The 18,834-nt window shown below is 43.4% G+C and overlaps 1 long non-coding RNA gene across 1 annotated transcript; it reads left to right on the top strand.

The window, feature by feature from the left end:
* Positions 1-1,004: 1,004 nt before the first annotated feature.
* On the top strand, positions 1,005-18,138 carry LOC119236508 (uncharacterized). The gene is made up of 3 exons (XR_005123076.1): positions 1,005-1,038; positions 2,879-2,950; positions 18,025-18,138. It is a non-coding gene; the product is annotated as an uncharacterized LOC119236508 (long non-coding RNA).
* The last annotated feature ends 696 nt before the right edge of the window (positions 18,139-18,834 follow it).

Raw genomic sequence — 18,834 nt, 5'->3', positions numbered from 1 at the left:
AAAACTGATGGAAGCAACATTTGTTTGCCAATTTCTCCACCTTGGCATTGGTGTCTCTGGCTGGACCACTCTTCATTCTGGGGAGCTGTCCTTTGCATTGGAGGATGTATAGCAGCATCCCTGGTCTCTAGGTAGTAGATGCCACTAACACCTCCCACTCCAGTCGTAGCAACCAGAAATGTCCCCTGGAGGGCAGGAGCACCCGTACTTAAGAACCATTGTCAAAAACGTAGGAAAGAAGATTGATAAAGGGAATTTCTCCTTTTGCTCTTGATTTCAGGCATGACTTGCCTTGATCAAGACCTTCCACTTTGAGGCTCTAATTCATTGCCCAACAACTTAGGAGACCCCAGGAAGACCCTTTGATGGGTCATCTGTTGCACCCCTCTTGCTTCCAGGGATATCAGGCCTGTATATTGCACATCTTCTGGGTAAGGGACAGTTCACCATTGTCTCTGATTGCTTAAACCTACGTGCTTCTTCTGAGCTCACATGTCCTTTCTCCCAGGACAGCATTCAAGTTCAAGACCTGCATGGTCCCTGGGCACACACTCATGCTCCCTACTCTGTGCTTTGTGGCATTTGGTAAAGTGTGATAGTAACAAGTGTTTTCCAGCGTGGGGCAGGTGCAAGTCAATGATGTCCTGGAGTTGGCTTGCACAAACTCATAGGAGCTGAAGGTTACACCTTCAGGAATTCTTTGAGCCATTTGTAGTCATATTGGTAGGCAAAAGACAGGAGGTGCCTGGTCACTCTCTCCTGGCATGGTGGCGTCCAACCCCCACCCAGATGCTTACTGGTGGGCTTTGGTAAAAAGCCAAAGTTCAATCCCTACTAGAACCTTCCACAGTCAACTTTTATCAGCTTCAGCTCCCTTATCTCTGTGTATAAAATAGAAATAATTTTATTTGGGTCTGCTAAGAGGGTTGAATGAGATAATGCATGCAAAGAGTCCAGCAAGGTTCTGGAACCCAGAATGCAGCTAGTGAGTATGACTGCTGGGGCTGTTATCTCCATGGCAACATCATTTCCTTAGAGGTAATTATGTGTTTGGGTGTTTGCCTCTCCCTCCAGCCTTTGTCTCTTCAAGTACAGGGGCCAGATCTTATTCTCCCTCTTTACTTTTCACTAGGCAGTTCAATAGGCACAACTTGAATTCAGTTGGTGCTAAAGGGCAGTACAGAGATATGAGTTAGGATATTCAAACAAAGGATAATGAATTTACTTTTTATTGTTTGATTATAGTCCATATCTTGATCCTACCCTTTACCACCAACTGAATTCAATTCACTTCTTGAACACATAGAAGAACACAATATTGTTGTGTTAACACAAGGAACAGCTCCCAAACATAGAAAACATACATGTCTCTGCCCTGCTTCCAGTAGTTAGTGCTCAAATTGGAAGTATATACAAAGTCCCCACATATCTGTGATGGAAGACAAGTAGTTCTCAGACAAGGATGATGCAGGTGGGTGATAGAAACCATGGAGCTAAGAAAGGCCTTCACAGAAGGGGAAGCAAGTGGCAAAGCTTCAGGGGCTGGTGAACTGGGGTGCCAGTAAGAGACTAGGGGAGTATGACAGATGGTCACAGGTAAGAGTGGTGTGGCAGGAAAACCCTGGCTCTTGCCCTGAGAATGGGGCCAGCTGGAAGGTTGGAATTATCTCCAAGGAGCTTTGACTGCCAGGTGGAGGCATTTATAGCTTGCTCTCTGGGCCAGAGGGAGCCACTGAAAACTTAAGAGCTGGGAGTGCTATCAAAGTCAGGATTTAGATAGACTAAGCCAGCAGCCGAGCAAGACGTTGGTTGGTAATGGACAGAGGGAGGAGATAGTACACCAGTGAGCAAGCCATTAAATAGACTGGAGAGAAACACATAATCAACTAGCACTGTGAAATTGTTCCTCTATAGCATGTGAAACTTCTGTCAATTTATATTTCTTTGGGCAATCATTTGATTAATGTCTGTCTTCCCTTGATACTGGATTCCCCATGAGAACAGACCATGACTCTGTTGGGACTGCTGTGAATGTCAGCACCTAAATGCCAGGTGCTCCACGAACGTCTGCTAAAACTGAAGCAAGTTGCAGGGGCCTGGGATGTGTGTTTTCGGGGCACTGGGAGCTGGGGAAGTGTAGCCAGATACAGAGAAGGGTAGCTTTCGCCCAGCCTGGGGGGAATAGTGAAGAGATTTTGGCTGGAGTCAGGTACCCTGGAAGTTTCAATCCAGGTACCAATTCAGCTGCAACTTCCTGCAAGACTTTGGGAAGTCACTCACTAGCTTCAGAATCCTCTCTGAATTAAAGTTGAGACCCATGACCCTGAACTTCTCCTAGGGGCCCAGGTATATCATTGGGAAGGGGAGAGAGAATCTGTTGGGCACGTGCTACATGCCGGGAACCTGAGTCAGGGGCTTTCCCTGCATTATCTCATTTAACCCTCACAAGAATGCTGGCATCTGTGAACACATCCCTGGAGCTCAGATGGCAGCCAGGTTAGCCTGTCTCATGTTCTGAGTCATGCAGTCCTAGGGAACAATCTAAACTCCATGATTTTTATATCTGGGTGTCCTTGGGAAAGTGACTTAGTTTCTCTGTGCCTCAGTTTCCTCATTTATGAAAGGCCCCTTGAAGTATTATGTAGCTTACAAGGGAGTTAGAAGAACTGAAAGAATGCATTTAATTTCTGGTTTGTCCTTCTGCTTGGTCTTTGGAGGTGAATAACACCAGTTTTACTATAGCGATAGATCTAGTGAAAATCCAAAATGCTCCCCCAGAGTTTGGGAAGGAGCTCAGGATCTTGTCATCAGCACCTGTAACTGGCTGCTACTATTTTCTACGTGTAACTTTTTAAAAACTTAAATCTATCACAAACAGACTTCAGACGACTACAGCAATGGCAACGGAGTGCCACCGGAGCTGAAGAAGGCAAATGAAGAAGTAAATACAGTAAGAATGGAACAAAGGTCTGACTTTCTGCCTAGATCAGGCTGCCGGCAGAAGGCTGCTTGCCTGCACATCCTGGGTAGAGAGAGGTCTGCAAGAGTCAGAGAGGTGTTGGGGCAGTATCACCAGACTGAGCCAGACTTGAGAAGGGGATACTTTCTTCATCTCGTGGCCCAATATAATTCATGAATGCTACGCTAAGTGCTTCCAGTTTGAGCAACACCGCCAACACTGCTTTCCTGTTTCTGACAACTTGTCAGCGGGGACACCATTTCCCTAGCCCATGCACATACGCATACATGTATGTAAAACCACGCAGGCAAGCAGACAAAGGCAGCAAGTGGAGCTTCTTCTCTCCTCCTCTCCAACCTTCCTTGATCTGCTATTATTGTGAGATGAGGAAAAGCAGCCAGCTCCTTTAATCTGCTGCTTGGTGGAGGAATATTTTTTTAATCCTATAGTTTTCTTTTCATCTCTGTTACCCGTTTTAACTACTTAATTTGCCAAGTTCCTGTGAGCTGCCTATTGATAATTGATAGATTGTTCCTTCCTTTTCAATTTCCTCTATTAGTGATCCCAGGAAGTTTATTTGTGCTCTGCATGTAACCCAATAGGTCGGAGAGTGGCCCGGCTTGTTTGCAGGCCTGTGTAAATTAATACTGTCCAGAAGTGCAGAGGCGAGACCCGCAGCAGCCCCTCGGAGCGGGAAGCTATCCACTTACATCCTGGCAGGCTCCTCTTCATTGAAACGACCTGTAGCGGAGGATAAGGACTTCCCCTTGCGCTAATGGCTTTGAGTGGCCATCTGGGGGAGATCACCAGTGCCAGGCAGGCCTGGCTCCTCCTTCCAGACCTCAAGCCCACCACCCTAACCTGGGGCTTGTACAAGGTGGGGGTGGGGTGGGGGTGTTTCCTTAAGAACATCCTGTTTAAGGGAGCTCAGTTTCTCAGCCTTGCTTGTCAAATTCCTTATCCAGTCCCCACCCCACCATGAATTTTGTTTCTTTTCTCCTTCTGGGTTTATTCAGGCAAGAAGCATTAACTGTTAACAAGTATCCCTAGGTAGGATCTTGACTTGGGACTGGATCAATAACAGAGTCACAGGCAATTACCTTCAGACTATTTTTATTTGTCTACCCCTTTAAAACAACTGGATTAATGAATATCTAGAGATTGAATTTGGAGTCAAAGCTTCGGTAAGTTTCTCTCTCTCTCTCTCTCTCTCTCTCTCTCTCTTTTCTCTCTCTCTCTCTCTCTCTCTCTTTCTCTCTCTCTCTTGACTTGGTGGATGTTCCTGCATGGAGACAAGTGATGATCTGAGGAGTCTGGTGTTGCCTGATGTCCACTCTCCTCTTGAATATCACCTCCCAAAATGGGCAGTCTGGACAACGGACCTGAGCTGAAACAAAACTCACATGTGATCACCTCACGCCTACACATCCCAACCAAAGTGGGATCACCTTCAGGGAACTTCGGTTTGGGTCCTACGATTGTCTGATTTCCATTTGAGTTCATTTCATTCTATAGGGATACAATTATGGCAGCAAAACCTGGAAGAAGGGGAAATCTTTGGCTTTCTCATTCATTTACTTGTGGATCTCATGAAGAGATGCTCTCCTTCAGGCCCTCTGATGTGTGGGGATCCAAGATGAGTTGCTTTTTGGCCTACCTCCTCCTGTAGAACTGTGAGTGTTGTGAGGACAGAGTGGGAAGCGTGTTTATAAGGAACCATTGTTCAGCTCTAGCATCTGGCACAGCATCTGACTTGCCAAATAAAAGGAAAGATGGAATGAATGAATTGCAGGGTCTCTGCCCTCCAGGAGCTCACCATCTGTAAACACATCATGATACTGGCCTGCAATAAGGGTTCTGAACTGGCAAGAGTGAAGGACTGTAGAAATTGAGCCAAGGAGTACCTAGCCCAGGGGGGGAGGAGGAGTACCCTCTGGCGAGGGGTCAGAAGAGGCTTGGGGGAGGAAGCAGTGACATGTGAGCAAGGATGTGCAGGATGAGTGTAGTTGGTGAGCCAAAAACAAGGGCAGAGGTAGAAAGGATAGTCTGTACAAAGATAGGAAAGCAAAACATTTATGCAGCTACAACATGGGTGTGGCTCCTCCTCGACTCTGAGGGCTCATCTTGTTCACCCCGTGTCCCCAGAATCTAGCATAGCGATTGGTACTGCGTAAGATATGTTAAAAGAGTACATGAAAGAATGAAGCTCTACCTCTAGCTTGAACGTGGACTGAATCCAGCTTGTGCTGTTTGCGGAGGGTGGAGAAGGGCCAGATCTAAGGAAGGTCTGGACTCAGTGGTGACAGCAGGTGGTTGGGTGGGTGAGCACATATAGACAGCATCCTGAGCATTGCATAGACTCTGGAATAAGCATCCTTAAGGATTCTGAAGCAACCCCTGCAATCTTCCAGTTCAACCACAGATATACCCCACTTCCTCAGAAAGCAGTTTCAGCTGGAAAATAGGTTCTAGATCATTTGTATACAAAGGGTTATTTCAGATCTTCCCTGATGTGAGCTATCACCCCAACTTTAGATGTTGGGAGCAATGGGGGTCAATTGGCACCTTCCATGTTACTCTGTTCCACTTAGGAGTAATGATATGTTTGATTCTGCTCAGGGCTTGAGGTCTGGGAAAGGAAGCCGGAAGAGTAAGAATGTTCCTTCTTCTACTGAATCTCAAAATGCATCTCTTACTTGCTCAATGAATTCTGTACTTGAATTCTGTACAATGAATTCGGGCAGGTCCTTTGCCCAACACTTTCCATGCCTTGTCACACTCATTGCATCTCTGTGGTATCAGTCCCTCTTTACCCCACCAGTTGAGGTTTGAGCCTCATGCTGCCTCCTCCAATGCTGATGGCTGAGCTGTGCCACAGCGTACTAACCAACCCTATGGCCACTCAGGGCCCCCAACTGCTTCTGATGCTCCAACTAGAGCAGAGGAAATTTATTCTTCCAGAGAAGCCAGCTTCCCTACTTCCCCTCAGTGTAAATCCACCACACCCTATGACATGTTGTCTTAGGCCAGTGCCTCAGATGGGGATTCCTGGGGCAGGGCTAATGAAGGGAGGTTTCTGTCATGAAACCTGAAAGGGAAGCAGGCTGGGTGGGGAAATATCAGCAAAGGTGTGGTTTCTGGAAGAGTCTACCTACTTCCAGGTCCCCAGGATGGCACCACACATGTACACTGTCCAGAGATAAAGGGACTGGGCTCTAGAATCAGTCACAGTCAAGGGCTGATGCAGGGTCCGGGGGGAGGCGTGTGAGCAGGGTGAGCCTATGAGCTGCTCTGGTTGTCCAGAGTACCATAGTCGATTGGAGGCACCAGGATGGAGTCCCTGTGGTGTCTGCTGCATGTGGATTTACAGTCAACTCAAGGCACACAGTTTAGAGGTTACACTCTCAACAAATGGACCTGCCATAAAATCCCAGCCCCTCCACACTTAGCAAGGTGACCTCTGGGAAGTCACTTTACTCCCAAACATCATGGTTTCCTCTTCTTTGAAATGGAGATGTTATTAGTTGTTATCTTCTTTTAAAAAGATTTATTTATTTATGCATACAAGAACTGGGGTACAGGCCAGAGGTGCAGGGTGTGAGAGGGCTCACCAGAGACAGAGTGGGGAACAGAACAGGCAGACTGACTGAAATACATTGCTGAGGGGAGCAGTGGGCGATCAGGAGAGGTCTGCTGCGCCATGTGGGTAGCTCCCTGTCAGGGATCAAACTCATGCGGCAGTGGCTACAGATAGCTTCATAGGTTGCATCTTAATCCCTTGCACCACCAGGGAGGCCCCTAGTTGTTATCTTCTAGGATTATTGTAAGGATTTCATAAGACGATGCAAGTGAAAGGGCTTAGCAAGGCTTCCAGTCCTGTGTGAGTCCCTTCACGTCAGTTATCAGTAGTTACTGCCACCACCGCTGTCCTAACACACCACAAATTAGCAAATTGGTGCTCCAGTCTTTCAGTGAAGGGCTGCTTATTCCTCTGGAGCACAACAGGACATGTCGAACTACAGGAGCACTAAGCAACATATATGTGAATGTGGAGTGTATATATTTTTAAACATTAAGTTAGGTAGGAACCAGTTACAAATCCCCTTGGCATTTGGCAGGTCGTGACTCTTCCTTGGGATCCAAAAGCTCCTGAGAACTGCTTGGAAAGGGATGAGTTTGAACAGTCTTCACCAAGGAAGTGTGTCAACAGTCAACTCCTTATTTTCCATGTGAACATTATGCAAATACACAGCCATAAATTACCTGCAAATCACTCTGCTGCTAGTTGCCAGAGTAATTGTAGGATAAATCTTACTCCCTAAATCTCAGTGAGCTCTGGAAGTGAAATGTGAAGTTCATTATTATTGAATTAAAGAGGGACGGCCCATTTTAGGATCTATTTCACCTCATCTGTATTGGTTTTTCTTCCAAATGGAGGATCTGCTTCCATTTCTTTGACCCCACCCAGGAACTTAAAATGGGTCAAACTCAGAATTTTCTAAGTTACCTCATGGAATCCTGTTGGAAAAGGGACAGTTTAGTAAGTCTATTGTCTGGCTTAATTTCTTGGGTCCAAATTTTCTTAGGAATTATTTGAGCACGGAAAGCAATGCAGTTTGTTTGGTTTGATTTGCCTGCCCCCCAACAATGCTCCCTGCTCTTCAATCCCTCCAGGAGAAGCCAGTGGGTTTCCTTAATTCTGCCCATAGAAGAAAGATTTCAGGTGAAAAAGTATGTTACCTTTGCTGCTTTTTGTTGCAGTCTTTGCAGTTGCAGAAAATAAGAGAATTTCTAGAAAATACTGGTGAAAAGATAAAACTTTCCATTAAAAAATGAAAACTAATTTATAGTGGCAAAAAATAAAATGCACAAAAATAACCAGAAAGCAGAAGAGTTGGTTGCTTGTGATTAGGATGCAGGAGAGGGATAGATTACAAAAGGACATTAGGATACCTTTACCTTTAGGAGTATACCTTTAGGAGTATTAGGAGTGGTGGGTATGTTCATTATCTTCATATGGGTGGTGTCATATAATATATATGTCAGAACTCATGAGATTGTACTCTTTAAATATGTGTAGTTTATTAACTATCAATTAATGCCTCAATAAAGTTGCAAAACCAAAATGAATTACTTCCTTTGTTTTTTAATATTGTATTCTTTAAAATCAAGTAGGAACAGTGTTCCTAGCTAGAAAGGTCCAAATATGAGATACATCTTCAGCCAAGAAGAAAAGATAGTTAGGCATATGGTTAAAACCTCTGAGAGTGACCAAGTCCCCCTTGAATAGGTGAACAGATAAACTGTGTACATTCAGACAATGGAATATTATGTAGCACTAAAGATAAATGAGCTACCAAGTCATGACAAGACATGGAGGAAACAAATGTGTCTCACTAAGTAAAAGAAGATGGCCTGAAAAGACAGCCTATTGTGTTCTACTGTGACATTTTGGAAAATGCAAAACAATGGAGACCATAAAAAGGTCATGAGTTGGAAGAGGGGCGGGATGAATCAGCAGAGCACAGAAGCTTTTTATGGCAGTGAAACTACTCTGCATGAAACTAAAATCATAGATACATGTCATTATACATTGACAACCAAGAGTGACTCTTAATGTAAACTGTGGACTTTGGGTGATTAATGACGTGCCATGTGACATGCAATGACATGCAGTTATAGCACAGGGCCTGCTCTCATGGGGGTGCTGATAGTGGGGATGATTATGGGGACAGGAAATCTATGAGAAACTTTTGTACCTTCCCTTCAGTTTTGCTGTGAAACTAAAACAGCACTGAAAATAAAGTCTTAAAAGCAAATGACAAACAAGGAAAACCAGAAATGCCCTATGTGTATCAACAAGTCGAAGACCAAGTTTTCCTATTTATCTCTGTACCCTTTGAAACTGGATATGGGCAAATTTGTAGGAAGGTGGCAAATGTCTACCCGAAGCCAAAGTTGAAACATGTTGGGGTTCTCCTCAAATCTCTTCTGCATTCACGAGGTGGCTGATCAGAGGGCTTAGATGTTGAGTATCTCAATGCAGATGGACCCCACAGCCAAACTCTGGGGTCCTGTAGATTCTTTTCTCTGTGCTGATGGTGTCACCATTCCTACATCCTGGCCTTTGTCCCCCCCTTTTTAAAGATTTATTTATTTATACATACAAGAACTGGGGTACAGGCCAGAGTTGTGGGGAGGTGAAAGGATTCACCAGAGACAGAGTGGGGAACAGAACAGGCAGACTGACGAAATACACTGCTGAAGGGAGCAGCGGGCAAGACAGGAGAGGTCTGCCGCTCCATGTGGGTTGCTCCCTGGCAGGCTGGGGATTGAACTCATGCTGCAGAGGCTGTGGACAGCTTCACAGTGCTGTGCTCAAACCGCCTGTGCCACCAGGAAAGCCCAACCTGTGTCCCCCTTTCTAACAACAGGCAAGACATACACACACACACACACACACACACACACACACTCATACTGATACATACACAAAAACAGGAGATTTTTATTAAAAAGAAAAATCCTGCTACTATTCATCCATACCTATTCTTTTAACCAATACAAGCCCCTCTTATAGAAAAATCAACACAGACACAGTGCCTGCCCTTGGGAACTTCATGTTCTAGAGGGATAAACTCAGTATTCAAAAACCAAAACTTAGTGATAAAATTATATCTGGGTTAGGTATGATAATCAAAGATAAATAGCTTTAAGAGTAAATAACAGGGAAATTTAGCTTATTCATAGATAGGGAAGGAAAGCTTTCCTGGAAAAGTGACGAGTGAGATGATATGAAAGAAATATAGGTGTTAAGCAGTTAAAGGCCAACAATATTTCTGAAAGAAGGATTGGCATGTGCAAAGGCCCTTTGGCTGGAGGAAGCATGGCATGATCAAAGGACTGACCAAAGACCTCTGTGGCTACAGCTTAGAAGGAAAGGAGGAGAGAAGTTGGCAAGATACCCAGAAACTAGCAGACACATGATTTTATAGGCCTGACAAGGACATATCAACTATCAAGTGCTCCAGAAAATCATCCCCAAAACTCTCCAAGGGGAAAAAAAAAAGCATATTGATTAAGCAAAGCTAAATTTACTAGTTCTACTGCAATAAAGGAGAATATAACCTTGACATTGTTTTATAATGTCTCAGGGGGAGAGTTCAGGCAGGCTACCTATAGAGTTTTAGGGTCTGGGTTGATTATTTTAAGACTACTTACCTGGTAAAGAATTAGTTGGAGTTAAACAGAATTGATGATGTGGATTGTTTATGCCCCAGAATTCTTAACACAGTTAAGAAAAAGTCTTTAAGTGAGTCTCGATCTTAATCTTTATATATCAGCTATTTCAGTTGATTCATGGACTTAGGTGTCTTCCAGGAGGAGATTTTTTTTAGGAACACATAGAAAGTTATGTTTGTTTATTCTCAGCATTGTTTAAAGGTGAGTGTGTCCAGACCTAACACTGTTTAATACAAAGACAGGGAAATATGTTCAGTTCTAACATTTGATCTTAACTAAGTGCAATGGGAAGTCATGACTTTATCTTAAATGCAATGGGTAGCCATGAGTGGGGCTTTCATTTCTTCTCACCTGCTAACCTTGCTGGGACTTCCATCACTATGTCACCTGGCCAAGTCTCTCTCTCATCATGGAACTCAGTACTCTCATTTGTCCTGTAGGATCATAGGAAAAGATGACACACAAGTCTGTCAATGTTGAAGTGTTCATTTTCACATGTCCTTCTGTATTGGGAATGGTTGAGACGAGGCACTTTGGAGCAAAAGAGATGTACTCGTCCCCTACTCTGCCAGTGACCATAGCTGACCCTCTGTCCTTTCCATAACCTCTCATCAGTCTCCTCCTCTGTAAAGTGAGGATAATGACAGTATGGACTTTATGAGGGGTAGGTCTAGGGACTGAGCAAGATGCACCTGTGCATTCCTAGGCCCGTTTGGCACTGACAATACTGTGCATTAATTACTACTGTTGCTTTCACCTTTACTACGGAGCTGAGGTTTCCAGAAGCTCCTGTATTCAGTCCGTGACTCAAGAAAGGTGACAGCCAACTGCATTTGCAAAGGACGTTTGTCATCCAAGTCACAGCTTTCTTTCTGCTCTGGTGATCCCTATTATTGTGTTTATCCCCAACATTGTCTCCTGCTCCCAAATCTACAACTAACGTGACCACCTTCATATTCCTTCCTATATCCCTTCCTGCACCCAGCTTTCCTCTAAGTCAAGGTTGTAATCAAGCTGAGGAAAGACAATATTTGCTTTCAGCACTTTAGGTGAGAGCTCAGGGCCCAGTGCACCCCAGTGACACATACTGAGACTCACTCCAGCTCCTCAGTGAAGGGAAAGAACCCAAACAATGGTCCCATGTGGGCAAAGCATTTAACCAATAGATGGATGTTTAAGGAACAGACTAGAAGTGATGGACTCTAGCCTGGAGCATTGAAAAAAGTTTCTCAAAGAAGTTGATGCCTGGGCAGGCTCTATCAAAACATGATCATGCAGTATATATATTTTTTAAATAAGTAGCACATGCAAGTAGGAAAAATATGGAAATTGTCCCAAAACAGTTTAAAGCAAGTCTTCCCCTGAAGCCCCCGTTTTCCTCTCGAGACCCCACCACTTTTTTTTTTCTTTAAAGATTTATTTGTCATACAAGAGCTGGGTTACTGGCCAGAGATGCGGGGTGTAAGAGGATTCACCAGAGACAGAGTGGGGAACAGAACAGGCAGACTGACTGAAATACACTACTGAGTGGAGCAGCGGGGGAGTCAGGAGAGGTCTGCAGTGCCATGTGGGTAGCTCCCTGGTTGGGGATTGAACTCGTGCTGCAGTGGCTGTGGATAGCTTCAGAGGTTGCATCTTAACACCTTGTGCCACCAGGGAGGCCCAAACCCCACCACTTTTAAGGTCTACCTGGGGGCCTTAAAATGCAAATGGCAGCACAGATAAGGCCTCTGCAAGCTTATCCCACCACATGGGGGTCATCCTACATAGGTGTATATCGGTCTCCTTCATTGTTATTATAATTAACTGAACATAATCAGTTCCTTACTGATAGAATGGCTGTTTCTCTTACTTTTTCTTGTGGTTTTCCCTGCTATAACAAAAATGCTTCAATGAATATCTTTGTATAATTTCTCTGAGGCCATGTGTGAGGAATGCATAGTAAATGTATAGCAAATTCCAGCTGTAGAGTTGCTGAGCCAAAGTTGGTATGTGGGATGACTTGAAAAAATATTTTTCTAGTTTTATTTAGGAATAATTGCCATGTGTCACTGTGCATATTTAAGGCAATCAGCATGAGAGTTTGGCTCACATATAATGCGAAATTAATGCCACAGTAGGTTTAGTTATCATCCATGATCTCTTACACATACAATAAGCAGGAAAGATGAAAAAAAAACTTTTCTCCTTGTGATGAGAACTCTAGGATTTACTCTGTGAACAACTATCTTATATATCTGTCACCCTAGCTACCTGGGTATATACTGGTGTAGATGGTGCTATTGGTGTATAGGTTATGGTGTATATTATTTTCCCAGTATTTATTTATCTTATTATTGGAGGGTTGTACCTTTTTTCACCTTCTTCCAATCCTGCTCCCCTTTCTCCACACCCCTGCCTCTGTAATCACCAATCTGATCTTCTTTCCTATGGATTTTGTTTTGGGGGCTTTATTTTTATATTCCAAATACAAGTGAGAGCATAAAGTATTTGTCTTTCTCGGTTTGACTTATTTCACTTAGTATAATGCTTCAAGGTTCATCCATGCTGTCAAAAATAGTGGAATTGCCTCTTTCTTTAGGACTGTGTCTATGCGTGTGTGTGTATACAGACATATACAATTTCTTTATGCATCCATCCATTGATGGATGCATAAGAGGTTTCCAAGTCTTGACTATAGTCAATAAATGCAAGAATAGGGCCTCCCCAGTGGCTTAGTAGGTTAAGCACAGCACTGTGAAGCCATTAGCAGCCTCCGCAGTCCCGGTTCGATTCCTGGCTGGCCAGGGAGCTACCCACATGGTGCAGCAGACCTCTTCTGTCTCGCCCGCTGCTCCCCTCAGCAGTGTATTTCATCAGTCTGCCTGTTCTGCTCCCCGCTCTATCTCTGGTGAAATCTCTCACGTTCCCACACCTTTGGCCTGTACCCCAGTTCTTGTATAAATAAATAAATCTTTAAAAAAATGCAAGGATAATTTTGAGAAATATTTCCCAATTGCCTTTTCAAGTAGGTATATTCACAGGTTACTCTCATCAGCAACAAGTGAAAGTAGAGCAGAACTTGGGAGTGGGAGGTTCCCTAGCAAGTAGCTCAGGTAGGAGGGGGCCAGTGGGAGGGGAGAGGAGGGCAGATGTTTGGTAAACACTTGTATTTGGAATATAAAAATAAAGCCCCCAAAACAAAATCCATAGGAAAGAAGATCTGATTGGTGATTACAGAGGCTGGGGTGTGGAAAAAGGGGAGCAGGATTGGAAGAAGGTGAAAAAAGGTACAACCCTCCATGCCCTGGGAATGGAGACCCAGGGAATCTGGTGTATGTTGGGAACAGAGTGGAATATAACAGCTTTTCACTGCAAGAAGTCAGAAGAAAGACATGAAGACTGGGGAGGCTGGTCCCCGCAGGAGGGGCCAGAATGCCAGTTTGCACTGTTGGGATATTTCCTTGGTGACAACTAGGAACATGAGGGAGGTTTTTTTTGAAAGGTAATGCGATCAGATTTACTTTTAAGAAGGCTTTTTCTGGCAGAGTAGAAAAAGGCTCAGTTTGCCATTCTCTGTTATATGGGGGGAGATTGTAATGGTACTGAAGGAAAATCAGAAGACCTGAACTAAGGAGAGTTCTTAAGAATCCAGTAGAGAATATGCTTTTGAGAGTTGTTTGGGAGGTATATTAGACAGATAATACTTAATTTGTCTAATAGTTTGAGATTCACTGTCTCATTTGATTTTGTCAAAAACTCTTGAATATTAAAAAAAAAAAACTTCAGGTTTTATGTGACATTGGTAACTTATTTTGAACAGTTCATTTGCATTCCTGGCATAGAGTAGTTTGGGACACAACCAGGCCAGAATCAGGTCAATGGGGCAGTCTCAGGAATCTTGGGCAAGGCTAGTTAGGAAGAATATCAAGTTCTCTCGGAATGAAGAAAGTAAGAATAGTGTCAGAATTGGACTGAAGAGTAAGTCACCACAAGTCTCTTAAGGGTTCGTGAAAATTCCCTTCCTTCAGTCAAAAGCAGAAATAGACACCACATTATTCTCCTGTAGGCTTTTCAAAGGTTTCCTGATGTAAGGGATAGTAGGAAGTATTTATGTTGTAATGATCATGAAGGGCAATTTACAAATACACTTAATGTCTATGCCAACTTTAAGGAAAAAGAGAATGAGGCATAAGAAGAACAAGTGTCTGCAAACTCAGGCATGGAGCCCAGCTCAGTAAAACCTTAACCAGGACTTGGGAGAGTCTGTAAATTTGGGTGAGGAAGGTGGGGACTTAACCCTCTGGGAGTCTTTTGGAAAAAGCTCCCATTGATTAGTTTCAAAATCTCTCTTGGCAATACCAAGAATATTTGGGGAAAACCTTCAACCCCCAGATGATCTAAGCAACAGTTTCTGCCATCAGAAAGCACCATCCTAAAGCATGTGCTCAGAAAATAGGGCCCTTCAGGGCCTGTGTTGAACTTGACATTGCGTGGCATCTGAGTTATTGTACAACACATTAATATTAATTCTCCTAATTAAATGTCAGTGAATGTCAAAAGTAGTGGCCATAAGAATAACCCGAGCAATTGTTTAAAGAAATATTAGAACAAAGTCAGTTGCACTGAGCTGGTGCCATGCACCTGTCTTTTAGACAAGCACCCCAGGTGAGAGAGAGTGAGGCAGGTAGACTCCCCCATCAAGAAAACAGTGATTTATTTTAAAGTGTTAGTAATTGGAGCCCATTTAATTTCAACTTAAACACAGGTGTAACATCCTCATAGCTAGGATGCATATGGCCAATTTTGCAAGTTAAATTTTCTGCTAATAAATTAGACATTTGAATTGATCTTCCTAGATGGTGTTGGTTCAGGGAGGGGAATAGGACATTGAGAATGGCATTCATTAAGAGTGGATAACAAAATGGTTTTCATTCATTTCAAATAGAATACCTCCTCTTTGCACCAACCTGTGTTAGAGGTTGAGGATATAAGATGAATCTGATGTTTCCTCTAAAATTTGGTAGATACTAGAAGCAAAAACAAGAAAGAGGTTAGGAGAGGAGGAAAGAATAGGAAGAAGAGAGGGAGAGACAGAGGACAAGGAAATGGTGGGGGGAGGGGCAAGCATTTTCTCATTGCTTACTTCCCCAGGTCCTTAACTCGCCCCCAGACTCTCCAGGACACTGCAGCAAACCCAAAGTCTATTCCAGGCTGTTGGAAATTTCCAGGGAAATGATATTTGATATCTGTAAGACATCATGCAAACTAATGCCTCAAGGTCCTTCCTGATTTTTTCAGACTTAGATTTTGCTGTGTTCCGTTAGACACGCGTTTTAGTTTTCAGAAATTGCTCTAATAAAAGGCAAGCACAGCATGAAAATCACTGCAGACTAGGCAATGAGGCTAGTAGTGCCCCACCTATTTTCCAGGGTCTGAGAAGTTGTGTGGTACCTGAGAAGGTAAGTCCCATTCATAAATAATTGTGACTATTTAAGAATGAAATGAAAAAATTGTATTTTTGTTTGCTTGCTTTATGTATACTATTTTTTTTCCTAAACAACCATAAAGTTGTTAAGATATTGGTATTTATTAAATTGTTCTGAGCTAGCTTCTTATTAAATAGAACTGTTAGCTTTTGTTTGTTTTTGCCTAGGGTATAATGAAAACACTGATTGAGATGTGCAAGATACTGTGAACCTTCTGGATTACTCTGTTCTTGCAACTTCTAAATCCCTTTAATTAATTTTTTTTCAATGACACTTTTAGGTACTCTACCCACTCCCTTGTACTTTAGAGAAAGACTGAAGATCAGGGAAGACCAACCTCCCACATCTTGTTAGTGCCAGAAGAGGAAATGAATTTCAATCAGTTTGACAGAGTGTCTGTGTTCTTAGAACTATGCTTAGCTCTCAGATACTTAGGATGTCCAATTAGCCAGTGCACCCTAAGCATTAGGACAGCTTAGTTTTACTGTATTACTAACAAGGCCACATTATTCTTTCATCCTATTAAACCACACTTGTGTCTTATCCTCTAATTTCAAATCCCTTAATGTCTGGGCAGTGCAACTCCATGAGTCAGAGGGTTGGCTCCATTGCTGGGATCACGAATAGGAACAGGGCCCAGGGACCTATGGCGTAATGAGTCTTCTGAATATGGTTCTGGCCAGACCCTTTCCAGGCAGCAGGAGGTATTCTGCCCAGTTTATGATGAAAACTTGGAGTGAGTTCAGAGGAAGCTGTACCTATGATCACAGAGCGGGAATCTCAGAATATTTCAGTGTTAGGAACCAGTTCATCAACTCCCTCACGACACCAAGGAGATAACAAGCCCAGGAGGGTTCAGTCACTTGTCTTAGGCCACACAGATGTGAATTGATGGCACATCTGGGTGAGGTTCAGCTCTCTTGACATACACCCCTGGATGAAAATAAGGTCCAAGTAGAAAATCCTGAAAGCTTCAATTGACTGCTTAGGTACCACTTCCAGTATGGCAACCAGAGGTTCCCCATTGGGCACTGACATTGACTGTGCCAGACCCTCTGTGCTGCCATCTTTCACCTGTAACCTCACATAGCTGGAATTCATAGCCACCTTTCAAAGGCTAGGAGACAGATTCAAAACAAAGAATATCTGCAAGCTAGGGAGTAATTGAAGTAGGACTCAAGTTCATGTCAGACTGAATTCCCAAGACATAGCTGTTACTCTTACATGTCTCTTGATGTTCTAGGTGGATGCGAGCATATTATATAAAACTTCTAGCTGTCATTACCAACACCATCATCATCTGGGGACTTTCTGAATCCCACCTGATTTAACTCTGAACATAGAACTTTCAATTATCAGATCCCACATGGGAGAGTTCCTCCCATTTTGGAACCCCTGTAATGTGAGGACTTCAAAGTGAAGAGGTTGTAAGGGCTGGTTCTGGAAGGGTACTGCTAAGGCTCCACCTGGGGCTCCATGACATACTTTCCAGCTGTGTGAGTTTTGGCAGGTCTCAGTTTCCTCATATGTAAAATAAAAATAGCCATACAGAGCAGAAGCGGTCCATCCGCCCCTAGGTAGCTATATATAATTCAGGAGCTGGCAAATTTTTCTGCAAAGGGCCTGAGAGTAAATATTTTAGGCTCTGCAGGCTGCTGTTGTCACTACTTAACTCTTCTGTTGGACCATGTAAACATGGACATGGCTGTGCTCCAATACAATGTTATTTGAAAAAAGAAATCAGGTGACTTATCATAGTTTGCTTGCCCCTGCCTTAGTTAGCCCTATGTCTAACAAGCAACCCTATCTAATTTAGCTTCAGGATACTCCTCATGTTTGCCTGAAACACACCTCAACACAAGGTCTTTATACTAACAGTTCTTACACTTTGGTGGGGGATGAAGGCTGAGGAGAGGGAGGAAGCCACTAAATCTATTGAGAACCCCATATAACTTTTCCAGAGGAAAATGCAAATGTGCATGCAATTTTGCAAGACACCCCAGGGAATTTATAGCTGTGGACCTTCTTTATCTTTAGGGGCTCCCTGAATGTACATTGTCTCTCTCTAGAAATTTCAGAGATAGGAACAGCTAAGAACAACATGAGAACATCATTCTGAGGACATTGGAGCCTAAGGAAGATCTGGTGACTTGCCAAAATCTGCTTTATTATAGAGTTTTATCTCAGCACAAAGCTCCCCAATGAATGAGTATCTATTCCAGCTTCCCTGGTGGCAAAGTATAGCTGAGTGATCTTGCTCAGGCCAGTGGGATGAGAATGGGAGTGAGAGGTATCATGTCCAGGCCTTGCCCTTTAAAACACTGTGTGTTTCCCTGGCATCTTTCTCCTTCCCAGTGACTAACAGGTGGTGAGAAGGGGACAGTCATTTTGGAACTAAAGATGGAAGACACACACTGAAGATGGAAAAGCCATCCTGCCTCTGGACTGCTGCCTCTGGACTGCTGTGAAAGAGAGAAGTAAACTTTTATCTTGTTTAAGTCATTGTATGTCTGGATCTCTTTGTTACACCATCAAAACCTGTACTAATAGAGCTTACATAATTTGCAGACTCAGAGCAAAATGAAAAAATAGGGTTTATGTTCAAATATTGTTAAAATTTCATGGAAGTGACTTCGGAATATCAAATCAAGTGCAGGGCACTTAAACCTGGGGGTCTGTGTAAATGCATGGATCACATACCTGTGAATGGCCCTCTATGCCTTAACACAGCTGGGAACTCAGTGGGGGTCCAGGGACTTGGACCATTAAGATTGGGTTAATTTGGGGGCCTCCCTGATGGCGCAAGTGGTTGAGCACCACACTGTGAAGCTGTCCACAGCCTCTACAGCGTGGTTTCTATCCCCGCCGGATGGAGAGAATCCCACATGGTGCAGCAGACCTCTCCTGTCTCGCCTGCTGCTCCCCTCAGCAGTGTATTTCATCAGTCTGCCTGTTCTGTTCCCTACTCTGTCTCTGGTGAATCCTCTCACCCTCCCGCACATCTGTCCTGTACCCCAGTTCTTGTATAAATAAATCCTTTTTTTTAAAGATTTATTTATTTATTTATTTATTTATTTATTTATTTATTTATTTATTTATTTATTTATTTATTTATGCAAGCACTGGGTACAGTCAGAAGCGCAGGAGGGTGAGAGAATTCACCAG

The sequence above is a fragment of the Talpa occidentalis genome, unplaced genomic scaffold, assembly GCF_014898055.3.
Source record: "Talpa occidentalis isolate TD23 unplaced genomic scaffold, MPIMG_talOcc4v2.1 talOcc4.9, whole genome shotgun sequence".
Lineage (NCBI taxonomy): Eukaryota > Metazoa > Chordata > Mammalia > Eulipotyphla > Talpidae > Talpa > Talpa occidentalis.
This window is presented reverse-complemented; position numbering and strand designations above follow the sequence as displayed.